We start from the raw sequence: 17,798 nt of genomic DNA on the forward strand, positions 1-17,798 counted from the left end.
TATATAGTATAAATTATTATTTAGATTAAACACAATAATAATTTGATTCGATAATGCAGTCTATCACAGTAAACAGGTCTGGATTTCCATTTGTGTCACATAATTTTATAATTAATAAATGCAGTTTTAACGTAGACCAATGTGAAACCACAACGCTGCAATTCCACATAACATGAATGAAACAAAATCAATACTCATTCTTCAAGTTTAAAAAGTCTGCTAACAGATTTTTAAGACAATAAGCAAGTAAAAGGGGTAAAACCTCCAACACCATTATCTGAATTTCTAAACTTGTATTAAGTTGAGTTTTGGACACACCAGGGCATCAAGCTGTAAACACAACTCTGACATATAATTAAATTAAAAGTCACAATAGGGAACAGTATACACACAAACAGAGCAAAGTTGTCATTCACCTGTGTTTTTAAATGCACCTTGAGTTTAATTCTCCTCTGCTCATCAGCTGGTCTCTGACTTTCACAGGCTGCTGTTTGGTGCAGAGCAGATAGTGGGCAGTTGCCTCAGTTTCTCTGTCTCCTGTTCCTTGTAACCAAGCACTGATTAATACCCCACTTGCTATAGATAAAACTGGAAAAATGATCAATGTAGACCAACTGAACCAGAATTGTTTCTCTTTTTTCAAGAGTTTTTGCATTGTAAGGGTACTTAAGCTGATTTGTAATACAAACAGACAAACCTGTTACATGACATGATGTTGACCTAAAAATGCAGGCAACCCGGTTCAGTCCAAGCTGGTGCTTGTAAATGTGTGTGTTGTAATATCACTAAATGGCTGAAATGATACAGTACTCTGTATTAGCAGGGCCTCCACTGAGGCCAAAGTCTTAATGCAGTGGCTCTCCAGTCCTGATGAACCATGCTTGCTGAAGACCTCAGAGGGATTGCCTGACTGCCCACAGGCCAACTCCTCTCCACCACTTGCTCCCTAACAGCCTTTTAATAGGTTTTAAAAGAGGGTTATTAACATCACCTGCTAATTATGTTAAGGACCTAATTAAGGATTGAGAAAAAAGGCATTTTTGTCTAATTAGGTTTTCTTTCTAAGTACACTGATAACCAAGGGAATGCTGAGATCTCTGTAGAAATGAGAGTGCAATGAGCCAGTGAGAGGATGCTTCAGAAAAAAAGTTAACCCTTTCATCAGAGCCACGACTCTATTAACAGGCCACTGGCAGAGTGCAATTACCACCCAAATCGTTTATTTGGGACATGTTTATCTGGAGTGGGAGTCTGCATCATTTAGCGCATTATAAACTCAATAGTAGCTTCATTAGCGATTACAGTCGGTGGGTGGTAATACCTGCCTGATAGCCGACTGCAGCCTGATGCTATCAGCTCTCAATGCTGAATTACAAGGCAGGGACCTAATTTTTTTAGCCTATGCTACTCTATTGTTGCTGTTTCCTCTACTCAAGTGCTGGCAGCCGGTGTACTGCCAAAAGCACTACACTGGGCCTTCAGCTGCAACATAAAAATGGGAAGAGACAATATACAAAGGTTTAATCAAAAAGTAGAAATAGGCAATGCTGAAGCAGGGAGTGTGGAAAAGAGGAGTCATGTGATGTTCCAGGTTGTGACATGACTGCAGTTTTTTCTGTGCAAAAAACAGAAGTTTGACAGTAGATGCAGGTATAATGAGCCACAGTACATTTCCCCATTTTTGTTTAACATTTTCTCTTTTAGCCCCTTCTCTTATTTAATCAGATGCCTAATATCAACCTACAGTTTTCTCTAACATTTTTAAAATCAAACATTTCTTCATTTTGGCTGTTCCCTTTCAGGGGTCTCCACTGCAATTCATTTGCCTTTATTTAATCCTGTCCTCTTCATCCAACCACCTCAATCTGGCCTCTCTGACTTGGGCTGTTCCGCTGATGTACTCATTTCTGACCCTAGCCATCCTCATTACTCCCAAGAAGAACGTCAACATCTCAAGTTCTGTTACCTCCAGTTCTGCCTCCTGTCATTTCTTCAGTGCCATTGTCTCCAAGCTGTACAACCTCACTGGTCTCACCAATGTCTTAAACACCTTTTCTTTCCTTCTTGCTGATATATTCTTGCTTTTATCACACAACACGTCTGACACTTTTCTTCACCCATTTTATCCTGCTTGCACACGCCTCTTCACCTCTTTTCCAAACTCTTGGTTGCTCTGAACCATTGACACTAACTACTTAAAGTCCAGCACCTTCTCTACCTTCTGCTCCCTGTAAACTAACTTACCCTCTCATTTACGCACATGTAGTTGGTTTTGCTGTGGCTAACCTTCATTCCTCTGCTTTCCAGAGCACACCTCCACCTCTCTAGATTTTCCTCCAGCTGCTCCCTGCTCCTGCCACAGATCATAATGTCATCTGGGAACATCATAGTCCATGGAGATTCCTGTCTAACCTCATCTGTCACCAGAAAACTACACACCATTCTTCCTTTTTTAACTTCCACCAGGTCGTCCACTGCTTTGCTTTCCTATTCATCTTCCTCAGTCATTTTACACACCCACATCCTGTGTTGCTGGCTTCACCGTCCCCTACTAATATTTTGCAGTAGCTGATCTCTTTCAGATTACAATGTCAGCACGAACTATAGTCCACCTGAGTGCATCTACCTTATATGTTCTTATATGTTCCTGCCTCCTCTAGAAGAAAGTATTTACTGCAGCCATTTCCATTCTCATCATCTGTCTTCTGCGTTCCTGTCATGACGACCAAACATGCCCATCACAATCTCATCACCTCTATTCCCTTTATCAGAATTTCTCCTTTTCTTCTCACGCCCATCCTAATCCCTAACAATATTGAACAACCTTCAATTTCCAGCTTTAGAGTCATCACCCTATCTGATACTTGTTCACACCAGAATATTCCTAAAAAACTCCTATTTCAGAATAACTATTACATTTCTCTTCCCATTCACACCTTGGTAAAACAACTTGAACCCTGATCTAAAGCTTCTAGCCTTGCTACCTTTTCACCTGATCTACTGGAAACACTGTATGTCTTTTTCTGCATCATGTCAACCAACTGTCTAGCCTTCCCTGTCATAGTCCCAACATTCAAGTCCCTACCGTCAGTTCTACACTAATGCTAAATGGTCTGCACTTATATAGTGCTTTTCTACCTAGATGGTACTCAAAGCGCTTTACACTGCGTCTCATTCACCCATTCACACGCACAAGCACACAACGGTGGCAGAGCTGCTATGCAGCTGACCTGACTCACCGGGGGCAACTAGGGGTTCAGTATCTTTCCCAAGGGCACTTGTGACGTGGCAGCAGGGAACCGAACCACCAATCCTGTGATTGGCAGTCAACTGCTCTACCTATTGAGCCACAGCCACCCCCAAAATCACAAGATTTTGTTGTTGCGCTGAACGGACGTGAATTTGACTTGTGTTTTGCAGCTCTTAAAGAGGGAAAACAAGAAAATGAAATATAACAAAAGAAATGTGGAATGAATTGTTTAATAACACTCTTGCCTTTCCTATTCTCTCTCTGTCTACAACATGCTTTTTTCCGCTCCTTCTTTGACCAACAGTAGCTCAGTTTCCACCGGCACCCTGTAGGTCAACAGCACTGGTGGCGGACGTTGTGGTCTGGTATGAAAGTTGTGCTAATGATTTGCATGTTCGGTTTGGCAAATGTTTTATGTCAGATGCCCCTCCTGACAAAACCCTCTGCATTTATCGAGACTTGGGACTGGCACAAGATGACACTGGATTGTGTCCCCTTGTGGTTGCTTTAAACTTAACTATACATCATAGCTGATTTTTACATAACCACATTTAACACACTCTGTTTTGTTGCATCACATGAATTTGGATCTGCAGCTAATGCCTGACATTATTAAAGGTCAGAACATCACCTTTTTTCAGGTGGCAGGAAAGCAAATAGTACAGTGCAATTTAATTATGAGGAGGTAAAGAAGGAAAGTAAGAAGGAATGAAAACGAGCTAGTGAGACACCTCTAGATGCTTGCAAAGAAAGTCAAGTGTGCAGCAGCACTTACAGTGTGATTACATGTTTAATTTACTTCACATCTCAAAAATTGTCTGCTATGACAGAGCCAATTAACAGTGAGCCGTGTGCGAGTGTCAGGCAAACGAAATGAAGGCTGCAATGAAACTGCTCCCTGCAGCCTCTAATGGAATCTCAATGAACCCCCAGGCCAGCAGGTCCCAGAGAGCAGACGGCCCCCGCCATTAGAGCTAAGGACCTGCAATGCCCAAACACCCCTTGCATTGGCCAATCTGTTATTATCACTTCACTCTCCCAGGGTGATCGGCACCAGGCTGAAAGAAGAGAGAAAAGCCTCAGAAAAATGGGGAGGTTACACCAACTTAGACCTGTGTACCTTGACATTAACTAGATCCAGTTCAGTTGAGGGAGGCTTCAAAATAGCAGCTCTCAAAATTGATGGAGCTGGACATAGCGTTTAAACTGATCACCAGGTTGGCCCCGATGCCCAATTTTGATTCCAAATAGAAAAGCAAAGCATGGATATTGCACATGATGAGTGTTTCTCTGGCTCTGACTGGTCAATTTAAAGAAAGATGAAAAAATGTACCAATTATTTCCAAATTATTTTAATGTTCTGCCCATTTCAGGCCAAATTGCAGAGCTGTGATTGAAGGTTTGTGCCCTTATCTTAAAGTCATAAACATATTTGTCTTTAATTGCCAAAATGTTTGCTGTGTCTTCCAGCAAAATCTAAAGAGCATGCTCATTTATGCAAAGAGGAACAGGAGGAACACTACCAGAGCTGTAGAAAATGACCTCCAGCAGACCACTGCTTGTCAGGAACAGACTTCATGAGGGAGGCCTGAAGGTCCAACATCCTCTAGAAGACCCTGTGCTCACTGCCTGGCACCATGGAGCTTGATTGGCCTTTGTCATAGAACTCAAAAACCTGGCAAGTCCGCTATTGGCTCTGTGCTGAACTATTGACAGACCCCCATACTTGCCTAAACTAAATCCAACAGAACACTTCTGGGATATTAAGCATGTACATCACATCTAGAGCACTGCACGGTACCCTCACCACTGGTTTCCCCTACAGTTTAGATGCATGCAGTTAGATTAAGTGAAGATTCTAAACTTTGCAGTTTGAGTAAATGAAATTGATTGCCCACATCCCCACACCCTTAAAACTTTCAGGAATAAGAGGAATAAGTGACTAATGGCTGGATGAGTGGATGATAAAACTGTAACAAATATTTAAAACAAAAAAAAGACCTGTTCATTATCAACCTATTGTATTAAGTATTATACAAAAAGCACTGACTCTGCATCTTGCAGGCAGCAACAACAGTGACTCACTCCAAGTTTAGTCTACAGCAAATAATGTGATTATGACACTAAATCTAGTTTAGCACTGAGACATGTTAAGTCTATTCTGTACTTGCCTTGTTTGTTGCTACAACCCTCTGATAACTCCACACCAGGGCTCTCCTTCCTGAACCTCCTGTGAAACCAGCCTTAATGCATTTCTATGTGATGCATGAAACTGTACTTAACTGAAAACATAGCCCAGTCCCATGGGGGATAGCAGGCAGGGTGCTGAGCGTTTACTGTTTGCTGAAACTGACCCCAGCCATGAAGAGACAAGATGAATTTGACAGCTAATGTAAAAATAACAGACAATCATAAATCAAGGAAGCAGGCATTGTGAGTCAATGATGAGAGTTAATCAATACAGGCCTGACTTTGCCATTGTGCAAAATGGCACTCCATTTATTACAGTGGAGACTTAGAGGAGAAACATTATTCATATTAGAGTATACACACGCTGTTGGGAGAGGTAGAGGGAGTATTCGTGGAGGGAGCTGCTTAGTCACTGCAGTGCAGGACTTAAGCAGGACTTGACTCGGAAATAAGAAATGTCTCACTATGTACTTGTAGTAAAATTTTGAATAATAACCCACTGCCTAACTTAGTCAACAATAAACGCAACTCCACGCCACAATATTCAAAATTTTGTTTAATTAAAACATATATTATACGATTGTGGCCTGCCCAATCCATTATGAATAGAACTTCTTCTCTAACTATTTTTTTCACAGGTTGGAGCTGCACCTTGCATCAATGTCCTGTTAATGAGCAAATTTGTCTCCAGTCAAATGCTGTTTACAGGGGATTGCATAGCATGATGTTGCAAAATGGGAGTCACACCCATCCATCTTCAATCTCCCACTTTGCCAAAGCAGCCCTAGACAATCACATTGCCTCCACTATGCTTAACAGATGGTGTCAAGATTTTAAAAATATCAACATGAAAGACTATTTAAGGAAAAGTGCTGAATAATATAATATAATTCATGAAACAGCGTGAGCATCTCCATTTCATGTAAAGCTACAGCATTATAGAGTACTGGGTTCAAACTAGTGACTAAAGTAGTAAGTAGTGACATTAGTAGTGACTAAAAACATGATAAAGCCTCCATGAGGACTTGGTACAAACCAAGTCCTTATGACACACTGCACATACTACTGCCAATCTTACAATCAGGTAAAAGCAGACAGTAGCATTCCTCAAACCATTACATTGATTTGCCAAGCACAATTCTTACTCTAGAACGAACCAATCTTTTCTGTTGTCTCATTAGTTTTTATATGGCACTGAAGATTTCTCAGTTATGAGGTCTGTAATTTTTCTATTCCTCTACTGTGCCCTGACTTTCCATGTAAACTTAAAAGTCACATTGAAATTTATGCAAAATACAAGATGTTATTAAATGCTGTGTTTAGGATATTTGGAATAGTATTGCTCTTTTTGGAATGTTGAGACTGATGAAGAGGTGGGAGACGATTACAGACAGCTCTTTGGCACACGACTGATTTGAGTGGCTGTAGCTGGCCTACTCTGGGGAAATTGGGCCTTAGGAGTGGGGCTTCTGATTTACTCCAGGCCCTGGCATGTCTTGCTGATGAGCTCCAGGCAGCCTAGGCCCCATGTGGGGATTGGCTCCAACCAATATGTTCCCTTCCACTCAAAAGGACAGGGCTAATGTGCTAGAACCGAGGCCCCTACGCCCCTTCGACACCCCTCAGCAAGTCCCCATTCCACCTTCATTTAAGATTCTCTCTATCTTGCCTGACTCTCCTGCTCTCCCATTGCTTCTCCTTCTTCATATCAGAGCCTCTCTATCTGTTACCACCTCTCTCAGCCTTGGTCATATCACCATCTCTTTTTCCATCTTCCTCTCTTCTCGCCTCTCTCTCTCTCATCCCTCTCTGCTGCTGCTTTCTGGTGCTGCAGTCATTTTTTACCACCCGAGGCTCATTTCTAGGTCCAGGGGAATGTATGGCTTTATTTGTATGTCACCAATATTTTATTGGATTCCTATTGCTTTGGAACAGACGTACCACATTCCAAATTCATCAAGGGCCAATTTAATTCAAAATTCATGAAGTGGACATCCGTCAAGGTGCCGACTCCAGTGTGCTTTGTGTGTTCTCAGGGTGCCTTCTGTATGCACAGCACACCATCAGTAACTCTAGTTCTATTGTCCTCTGTGATTAGAAAATACTGGGTGTCTTTTTGTGTCTCAATATTGGATCTTAACAAAAACTACTGTTGGCCAAGACATATTATTATATTAACAGTAGTCTATCTAATGATGTCAGTCACCAGTTGAGTGACCTGAGGCCATCACATTATAACCATTAGAAAATCATCCAGTTTTACTTACTCTTAACAAAGTGCTGTTTTTTGCAGATTCTAATGTATGTGAATATCTAATATACTGAATGACACTCTCTGATTCCACGCACACACGATCTATGATCCATTATTCTGTTAATGACCTGCCAAGATTTTAAGGTACAGCTCTCAATTTCCCTACTGAAACCTTTTTCTGTAGCCCCAGACTGCCATCAAAAATTGCCTGCCTTCACGATAGGATAGGAGTTTGTTTGAGCAATTTATGAACCACTGATGGGTGACTTGTAAAATTTGAGGAAAGACAATATTTAGAATTTTCATATTCATTAAGAGGTGCTGGAGGTGTGCGTGTGTGTCCTGGGCATTGAAGTCAAATTTGCAACATGATTATGATTATGATATCTTTATTATGATTTATTTAATGAAAACTGTTACACCCTAATTTGGTTATTGATATATTTTCAAAGCTGCAAAACTGAAACTACAAACTCTCAGCATAATAATATCTTGACATGGCAAATACAACTGCACTAAATTAAAAGCTAGAGAAAGATTGTGATTTGGTTTAATATAGAAAGATTTAAATTCACACGTTTATTAACCTTTACAACAAACAAACCAAAAATCTCTTACCTTAACCAAAATAAAACTACTCAGTGAGTGTTGGAACATAATTAGTTACTCAAGTACTGTATCTAATAGGAATGGATAAATAGATTTACTATTTCATACTAAAACATAAACGTGGGGGATGCAAGTACATCGGTAGAGCAGAGTGTGAATAGATGCAATTTTGTAAAGAAATAGAGATTCATCAGTAATGATCCATTTGTATATATTTGATTATTAGATGTTGAATGCATTTAGGGGTGGCAGTAGCTCAGGTGGTAGAGCAGTCACCTACGAACCCCAGGGTGAGGGGTTTGATTCCTGGTTCCTCCTGGCTACTTGCTGAGGCGTCCTTGGACAAGACACCGAAACCCCGTAGTAGCGCCAACACAGTCTGGCCCCCCAAGGGGATCAATAAAGTATACATTATTATTATTTAGAAATGTCACATATTGTTGTAGATGTATACTAAACAACTGATATGTTTTTTTGCCTTGAGTTTGGATTTATCTCCAACTGCTAGATTGCCTTGAGTTTGGATTCTATCCCCAACATTTTTAATATGTGCTGCTGGCTAATGCTGTCTCCACTAGTTTACATGTTTTTACCTGTACATAACTTGAAATATGAAAAAAGGCCAGTATTTGAAATTTTTTATTTATATTTGAATAATATTAAAACTAACTTGCATAAAATAATTTTTTTGCATCATCTAGTGACATTGTTTTGTTTTGAATGCACTGTTCAGAATCATGATTGGAGTGTGTGGACATGACAGTGTCACACTGGAAGTTGCTGCATATGTGTCTTTAATGTGTGTGTACAAGTACAAAGTGATTTTTTCACAGACAGGCTGAAAACATATCTTTTTAAAAAATGAAGAGTGAATTACATTTTGTAATAATGTAATGAGGCTGTATTGTTAATTGACATATTTGTTTTCTGCCAAAATAACTAAACTAACCATCTCAAGCTTAATATTGGATAGAAAATGTTTGTGAACTGCCATCTTCAGGTCTCTCCACAGATGTTCTTTGGGGTTTATGTCTGGCCTTTGTCTGGACCACTCAAGGACAGTCATGGACTTGTCCTAAAGACACCCCAGAGGAGTAAACATACAAATGGTTTCATGCACTTTGGAGCTGGTATTCTTGAAGAACTTCTTTAATTCTAATCAGTCTGCCTGTCCCTGCTGCTGTCCCTACCCCACAGGATGATTCTGACACCACTATGCTTCATCATAGAGATGGTATTAGTAGCAGTTCTTAGTGTTCCCCAAATACACTGCAGTTCTTGGAGGGAAACCTACATTTTTTTTTTTTTTAAATAGACCAGACAATCTTTGTCCTTATGTAGGCACAAACATTAAACACAATATAGACAGTATTTTTTTTTTTGTTTATGTCAACAATATGTTGATTTTATGGATTAATTTTGGTACCAAGTCAAGAGTTCACAGAGCTCCATCCCCTTCTCCCCAAACTCTTTCTACTCATGATCCAGCTCTTTATCCCAGCCGTCTCCCCTCATTCTAACCTACAAAGACCATGTTGAAAATTTCACACAATCTCTGTGCACAGCAGTGGTTGCACCAGCACTGAGAGCCAATATGTTGCCATAATTGGGCCTGTAGTGGGGGCAGAGTCCAAGGCAATTAATCCTTTCCTCCTGTTGTTTGCACCCTGGTTGGCAGTGACAGGGTGCAGCATAATTGGACAGGAGCACACTTGTCCTCTCCATTTTACATTAATATCCCTTCAACGCCAGACTCTAATCCCAGCCAGGTTGAGAATCCCACTTCTGCCACCAATATCCACTCAGTCTCCCTTTCCTGGTCTTCCACTCCTACCTGTCAAAGCTCCTCTATCGCCATGCTGGGCTAATCTAGGGCCCAGATGAAGTGAATGGTTAGCTGAGATTGAAGTGGGCAAAATGGAATAAGGATGGGTGGTCTTGTGGTCTCTCTCTCTGTCTGTGTGTGTGTGTGTGTGTGTGTGTGTGTGTGTGTGTATGCGTGTGTGTGTGTGTGCCAAGTGAGGTTTGGGCCTATCAGTGTGCACAAGCAGAAACATAGGTTTTGAACTGAGATTAGTTCTTTTCTTTTTCTTTCTCTAAAATAAACAGATTACCAGCACCACAGTGTCTATTGACTGAAGCCATTTTATTACTAAACTAAACCTAAATATTAAACTAAACAAACTAACACTCACTGTTTCTGTTACACAGAGTTGCCATCATGTTTTGCAATGTGCATGGGGTGTGTCCATATCTATATCAACAACTGCAGTTTAGAAGTGTGCGAAACCCATTAACACTGGCTATAGGGAACACAAAAGCCCCACTTTCACATGGTATTACTATGCAAAAACACGTTAGTGCATGTGTAATTACCAGCCAAATGTTGGCTCCATATAGTAGGGTCAAGTAGCCAATGGCAGTTGCAGAGCTAGAAGTAGTTCTAAGAAGCACTTCACAAGTAGGGTCACCACAGCTCAACTGACTGTGGTGACCGATGCCGGTCACATAATGGAACAAAAGAAGAGTTATTTTTCTGAACATACATATATTGTACATATTATTATTACCTTGATTGATATAACAAAACTAAATCTAAATTGCATGATTTGTGTGTCAGACTTGAAATAAAATGACTTAAATTAATCACTGTTCATTTCTTATGGTGTTACAGGATGAATCTTTCTATTAGTTCATCAATTTATTTATTAGGTGAGACCCAGATATTTTTTCATCAGTCCACACTGTGCAGGTTTTATGTTTTTAAAACCTATATAAACTTATGTCCATGTTTTTAAAAAAATATATAAATATAACTCATATCTCAGATACTCTAACAATCAAATCGTAGTTTGCATACATCCTCTGCAAAAAGGAGGCATTATGTCTCTCCTATTCTACTCATACAATTTTTTTACCTCAGAACTTTTGAACGGCATTATCTGCTTCCTCTCCTCCCTCTAATCCCCAAAATTCTCACATTATTTTTCTCCCTTGAACACCCATCTTCCACCCCCCTACCGCATCTCTCTTTCCTCTTTCTTTTGTGGGCCATTTCTAATCTTTTCAAGTGACTCTTCTAAGCCTAGGTGTGCTTCAAAAACAAATCAATACTAGTATAATAGCACTGTGCACGCTTTGTAATTTTTATATCATTAGCTTTTTCTGCCCCCCCCCCCCCCCCCCCCCCCCCCCACACACACACACACACACACACACACACCATGCTTACGTCTCATTCGTCAAGAGAGAGGGAGGACAGCGGTGGGAGAGGCATACAGTGGAGTACCCATGTAAACTTTATTTAGTATTCTATGAATTTCAGATCAGTTATGTTTCATAATAACACAGCAATGCGGACGACTGGTGGAGAGAGAAAGTGTAGGGTGCTAGTGGCAGGTGGAGAGGAGATAGGGAAGGCAAAGGGAGAAAAAGGAAAAATCAATACAGCTAGCACACGTTTTCCCCTGAATGGCAAAGAAAGGGGATCTATTGTTGGGGAATGATGATTTATGTCAGGGGTGGAAGGGCCGTCAGAGTGCGTCGGGGACGAAGGTGTGCGCCAATAATGATTAATGCCCGCCCTCCATCCTGGAGACAACCCAGCCAACACTCTTTCAGTTTACCCCCACACACCATCTCCTGTTTTCACTTCTGCAGTACCAACCATATGTTTGCCATAAACATACATGTATAGATTGCAAACTACAGCTGAAAGCATGTGGCATGCTGTGCCACTGTGAGTTTAGTTGACTGGATTATTGTCACTTCATTTTTATGAACTGATTGCAAACTCTTTGGTTTTTGTTGAAATAATGGTCTGAACCATGGGAATAAAAAGTGAAAAACATCATACCTGTTGGTAGAAGATTTTAATTTAAATTAAATGAGGATATTTGAATTGTGTCTTCTTCACTGCAAGGTCATCCAATATACCACTATACTGTAAGAAGACTTAATATCAATGATATTTCCATTTGAGAGTTTAGCAATACTAGATGTCGAGCCATACAGAATTATCTATGTGCTCCACTGTACTTTTCTCAACAACTAATGGACTGAGTGTCCTGTTAAACCTAAAATCTCAAACCTATGCTTACTGATTCCACTATACAGTTGTTAATGTCTTGGTATTAAAGGTAGCATTTGTTAGAAGCAAACATACATACAGATTGGTATTTTTGCAAGACTACAACCCTTCTTTGTAGTGCAGGAGACAAATGAGAGGTCTGGTACAGCACTTGTAAATGCAACTCAAACCTGAAACAGATCTTGGTGAATTACACCCATCTTGATGCCCCACCAATTTTCTCTTGACAGTGAGGTTTCATTGCAGCACCACTGTGATCTCTTTATTATGGGAGAGATAAATATATCAGCCGTGAAACATCTACCAGCACAGTTATATTTCAGTTGTTTAATTGTTCAGTTGTTAATCCTGAAACAATAGTTTCAGTGTTGCTGTTGTTGTTTATTTATTTTTCATCAAAATCAAGGTTTTGCTTTGTGCTGATGATCAGTGACATTCATGAAAACCCTAGCTTCTGGGTGCATCATTGCTATATCTCCATTGAGGTCAGTTACATGGTTTGTTGTTCACTTGCACTTCTTGCTATATAGTTACGAATGCTGTCTGTGTAGTCTTACATCCACACTAAGTTCAAGTAAGGAGAAGCCTGTTTATTTATTTATTTAAAACAAAATTAATATATGTTATTAATTTAACATCAAGTGTCTTTATAGGCCTCCAGCTTTATGCTCTTTCAACACTGGTGAGACTGAAGTTGTGGTTATTGGTCCTGATCATATTTCATACAGCATCACCTCACACCTTTGTTCACCTACAACTATCTTCATGTATTAATACAGGGCTAGCTGTAGTTTTCTTTATTCTATCAGATCTCAAAATCACACCAATACTTTTGAACACCCCCCTCCCCATACACCCACCACCCTCCTAAAAAACAAACAAACAAAAAAAAAAAAAACACTGACTTCTTGCCACATAAAAAGTCTTATATAGAAACAAAAACTTACTCCATTGTTTTGACATTGTTATGGTATTGTGCATTTTATGTTATCAATTTGATGTATTTCTGATTACTTTCAAACTTTAATTTATTTTAGCCACTCACTGAAATGTGCTTGTGCAATTGGTGGTTGATAGTGCTAACATACTTTGTACATCATGTCAAGAAACTGCCTCAGGAATGTCACTGTCACACATCAGTCTAAATAGTGTTATGATTGGCTCCATACAGTGCAAACTATACCAAATAAAGTAAAAGTGTATAAAATGAGAAAGACAATATTTTATTATTTAATTATTACATACTAGATTATATACTTTAATATTTCAAATTGATTCAGATTGTCCTAATTAATAGGACCCAAACTTGTTTGCATGTAATCTTCTAAATTCTGTTCACAGAATAAAAGTTGTGAAGTGATCCCTTATTTACGAAATCTATTGTTGTTAGTCTTCCAATTACTCTCCTTCCATCTGCCCTCTTGCTTTCACCCCCACCCCACTCCAACCTCATCCACCTTTCATCCATCCTCCTCTCTCTCAACATGCTGCTCTAAGTGTGCCACGGGGTGATGGATCTCTGGCTCCCCAGCTGCGTGGCTGCAGGACAGGGGCGGTCACTTTTAAGCCCATCAGCATCAGCACTTTGTCTCTGCCAGAGCTGTCAATGCTCACCATTCGGTACAAAGAGAAAGAAGAGAGAGAGAAAGAGAGTAGGGAGGGTGGGAGTGACAAAGTGGGCTTAGGGTGAGATGGACAGAGTGAGAAAGGGCCAGCTGATGAAGGAAATGAATAGATGCAGGAGATGGAGAAGACAGGAGATGGAAAGAGAGATGAAGGAGTGGAGACAAAGTGCTTGTCTCTACTGTCATACTACAGCCGAGAAAGGCCCTGCAGATATCAACATGTGGGTGTGTTTATATCAAATATCCACACAGGTGAAAGTGTGAGGGTTTTCCTCCAAAGTGATGACAGTCTGTAGACCCAGTGTCTTTGTGATGTAGAATCATTCAGTACACCATACAGTTGTGGCTCCTTCTGTATTGTGTCGACTGATTTTTTTTTTTTTTTTCCAATGTGTTTTCAGCAGATTCCAGTTCTCCTCCGCAGACGCAGGACATGGAGTTCTCCGAGAGGACGATGCATTTCCCGCCTGCGGGCCCTCACCCAGAACACTTCGCCGCCAGCCTCTTTTTCTCTTGCGTTGTGGAACTACCAGTTGGAGGTGAACAAGGTTGACTTCATTTAAGCTTCTTCTACACACTCAGCCATTCAGCTGCTTGCACTTACTTGGATTACACCCCAAAACACAGTCACCCCAGCTGCGCTCTCCACCGGCTTTGCCTTTTCCCACACTCCTTGCCCATTACGTCGGGGTGGGACTGGTGTCCTTGTAGGCGGCAGTTTTTCATAATGGCACCATTCAGCAATCTATCTTCGTTGGAATATCTTGCCATTAGGATTACAGCACCTATCACAGCCCACATCATTGTGATCTACCGACCGCAGGGCCAGCTGGGGGACTTCTGCGACAAGCTGGATATGCTGTTGTCCCAATTCCCTGAAGATGGCACTCCTCTTATCATCTTAGGAGACCTCAACATCCACCTGGACAAACCACAGGCAACACAGGCCACAGGATCTCTCCACCCCTGAAACAGATGCAGCCACGAACAGGCTCTGCAACACGCTTTCATTCTGCCTGGATAGTCTCTGCCCAATATCTTCTAGACCTGCTCGTTCTTTAGCTTCCAACTCGTGGGTCACTGACCAGATCTGTGAACAACGCACCATGCTCAAGAGTGCTGAGAGGAAGTGGCCCAAATCCAAGTCTCAACCTGCTCTTGCTGATTATCAGGATTTGCTTGCATCTTTCTCTCACAGTGTCATTAGGGCGAAGACTGAATACTACCAGGACAAGCTCAGCAACACCACCGACACCAGAAAGCTGTTCTCCACTTCTCCATGTCTCTGCTCTATCCATCCTCACCTCCGCAACTTACCTGTCTCATTTTTCACCAACAAGGTGGCAGCCATCAGCTCCCAGTTCTCTCCTCCTGATGATGACATTCTGCTAACTAAACCCAGCCATGCATCTCACTTCATGTGTTCAACACTGTCAGAGGACGATGTATCCACCCCCAGATTACTCATCTGTTAAAGAAGATCTGATCTCTCCCTTGTGGAGAACTACAGAGCGGCCTTTCTTCTTCCATTTCTGGCCAAGACCCTGTAACATGCAGTCTTCAATCAACTCTCTGACTTTCTTTCCTGGAACAAACTCCTCGATGTCAATCAGTTTGGCTTCAAGAGTGGGCACTTCTGACCGTTGTGGAACCTTCTGAGACTGCCTTTCTCTCTGACATCTCTGCTTGGATGAGAGAAAGACATCTTGAACTCAACATTTCCAAGACTGAAGTTCTAGTCTTCCCTGCCAGACCTTCGACACAACACAACATTAGCATCAACATTGGATCTGCTGTGATTGTCCCCACTAAGATGGCCAGAAATCTGGGGGTCATCAATGATGACAAACTGACCTTCATGGAACACATCGCCACAGTCTCTAGGTCATACATCAAAGATATCTCTTCATACATCAAAGATATCTCTTCATTCATCAAAGACATCTCTTCATACATCAAAGATATCTCTAGAACGGCCTTTTTTCACCTGAGAAACATTGCTAAAATTAGGAGCACCCTGTCCAAAAGTGGTGCTGAAAAACTAGTCCATGCATTTGTTACTTACAGATTGGACTATTGAAATTCCTTATTAATAGTTTGTCCCAATAACTCATTAAAAAGCCTTCAGTTAATCCAAAATTCTGACTGGAATTAGCAAGAAAGATCATGTTTCTCCTACGTTAGCTTCCCTCCATTGGCTCCCTGTAAAATCCAGAATTGAATTTAAAATTCTTCTCCTCACTTATAAATCCCTTAATAATCGGGCTCCATCTTATCTCAAAGACCTCATAGTTCCATATCTTCCAAGCAGAACTCTACGTTCTCAGACTGCAGGTTTCCAAATGTAGAATGGGAGGCAGAGCCTTTAGCTATCAAGCCCCTCTCCTGTGGAACCAGCTCCCAGTTCAGGTTCGGGAGGCAGACATCCTCTCTACATTTAAGACTTAAAACCTTCCTTTTTTATAAAGATTATAGTTAGAGATGGATCAGGTGACTCTGAACCATCTCTTAGTTATGCTGATATATCTTAGTCTGCTGGGGAACCTCTACTGATACACTGAGCTCCTCTCCTCTCTCCTTTCTCCTGTATCAATGCAAATGCCACCATTGCATGTCATTAACTCCGGTCTTCTCTCTCCTGTAGTTTTGTTTCCTCCTCTCTGTCTCCCTCTCCCTGTACTTTTCTGCAGGTATCCTCGGCCTGGAGCTGTACAACTCCAGAATCCAGTTGAACCTGCCCAATGTTCTTACTGCTTGTTGTTGTCTTATTGCCTGCTGTTCTTTTCTCTCCTCGCTCTCCACTCACCCCAACCGGTCGAGGCAAATGGCCGCCCACTATGAGCCTGGTTCTGCTGGAGGTTTCTTCCTGTAAAGGGAGATTTTCCTCTCCACTGTTGCCAAAGCTTGCTCAAATGGGATTGTTGGGTTTTCTCTAAAAACTTTTTGTATAAATATTTTCTGTAAGGTCTTAAACCTTACACTGTAAAGTGCCTTGAGATAACTTCTGTTGCGAATTTGTGCTATACAAATAAAACAGAATTGAATTGAATTGAATGTACATATGCCCTCTACAACATCAGAAAAATCAGTACACGACCCAACTCATTGTACAGGCGTTGATCATATCTCGTGTTGACTACTGCAATGCACTGCTGATGGGGTTACCGGCATCCACGACCAAACTCATGCAGATTATCCAAAATGCAGCAGCACGCCTCATTTTCAATCAACCAAAAAGGTCTCATGTCACACCGCTCTTCAGATCTTTACATTGGCTTCCTGTGGCTGCAAGGATTAAGTTCAAAGCTCTGTCTCTTGCCTACAGAGTGGTCAAGGCTACAGCTACAACTTACCAGTTGGAGGGGGGCTAGTGGGGGCTGACCCCAGTGCAGAGCGTATTAGCTCTATGGTGTTATTGCACTGGTCAGTCTGCGCACATACTGCACAGAGTGTGGGAGGTATGAAGTGTAGTGAACAAACCCTCAAGAGACACCATGAAAAAATATTTAACAGAGATGAAAAGAAAGAGAGAGAGGTAATGAGAGAAACAAAAGTCACCCGAAAAATAAGACGAGGAAATATGATGATGGTTATGTAGCGCGAGGAGAGACAAGGAAAGACCGGTAGGTTCGCTCTGTATGTGTGTGTGTGTCTTGGTTGGGGGGGTTTGGGTGGAGAGAGAATGTGTACTTCTTCCTTTGGTGGGGGGCGCGAATGTTTACTCCGTCCTGCGGGGCGGCGCAACAGAAAATAATTGAGAAGCACTGGGTTAGAGCAAGA

Source organism: Anabas testudineus, chromosome 13, assembly GCF_900324465.2.
Source record: "Anabas testudineus chromosome 13, fAnaTes1.2, whole genome shotgun sequence".
Lineage (NCBI taxonomy): Eukaryota > Metazoa > Chordata > Actinopteri > Anabantiformes > Anabantidae > Anabas > Anabas testudineus.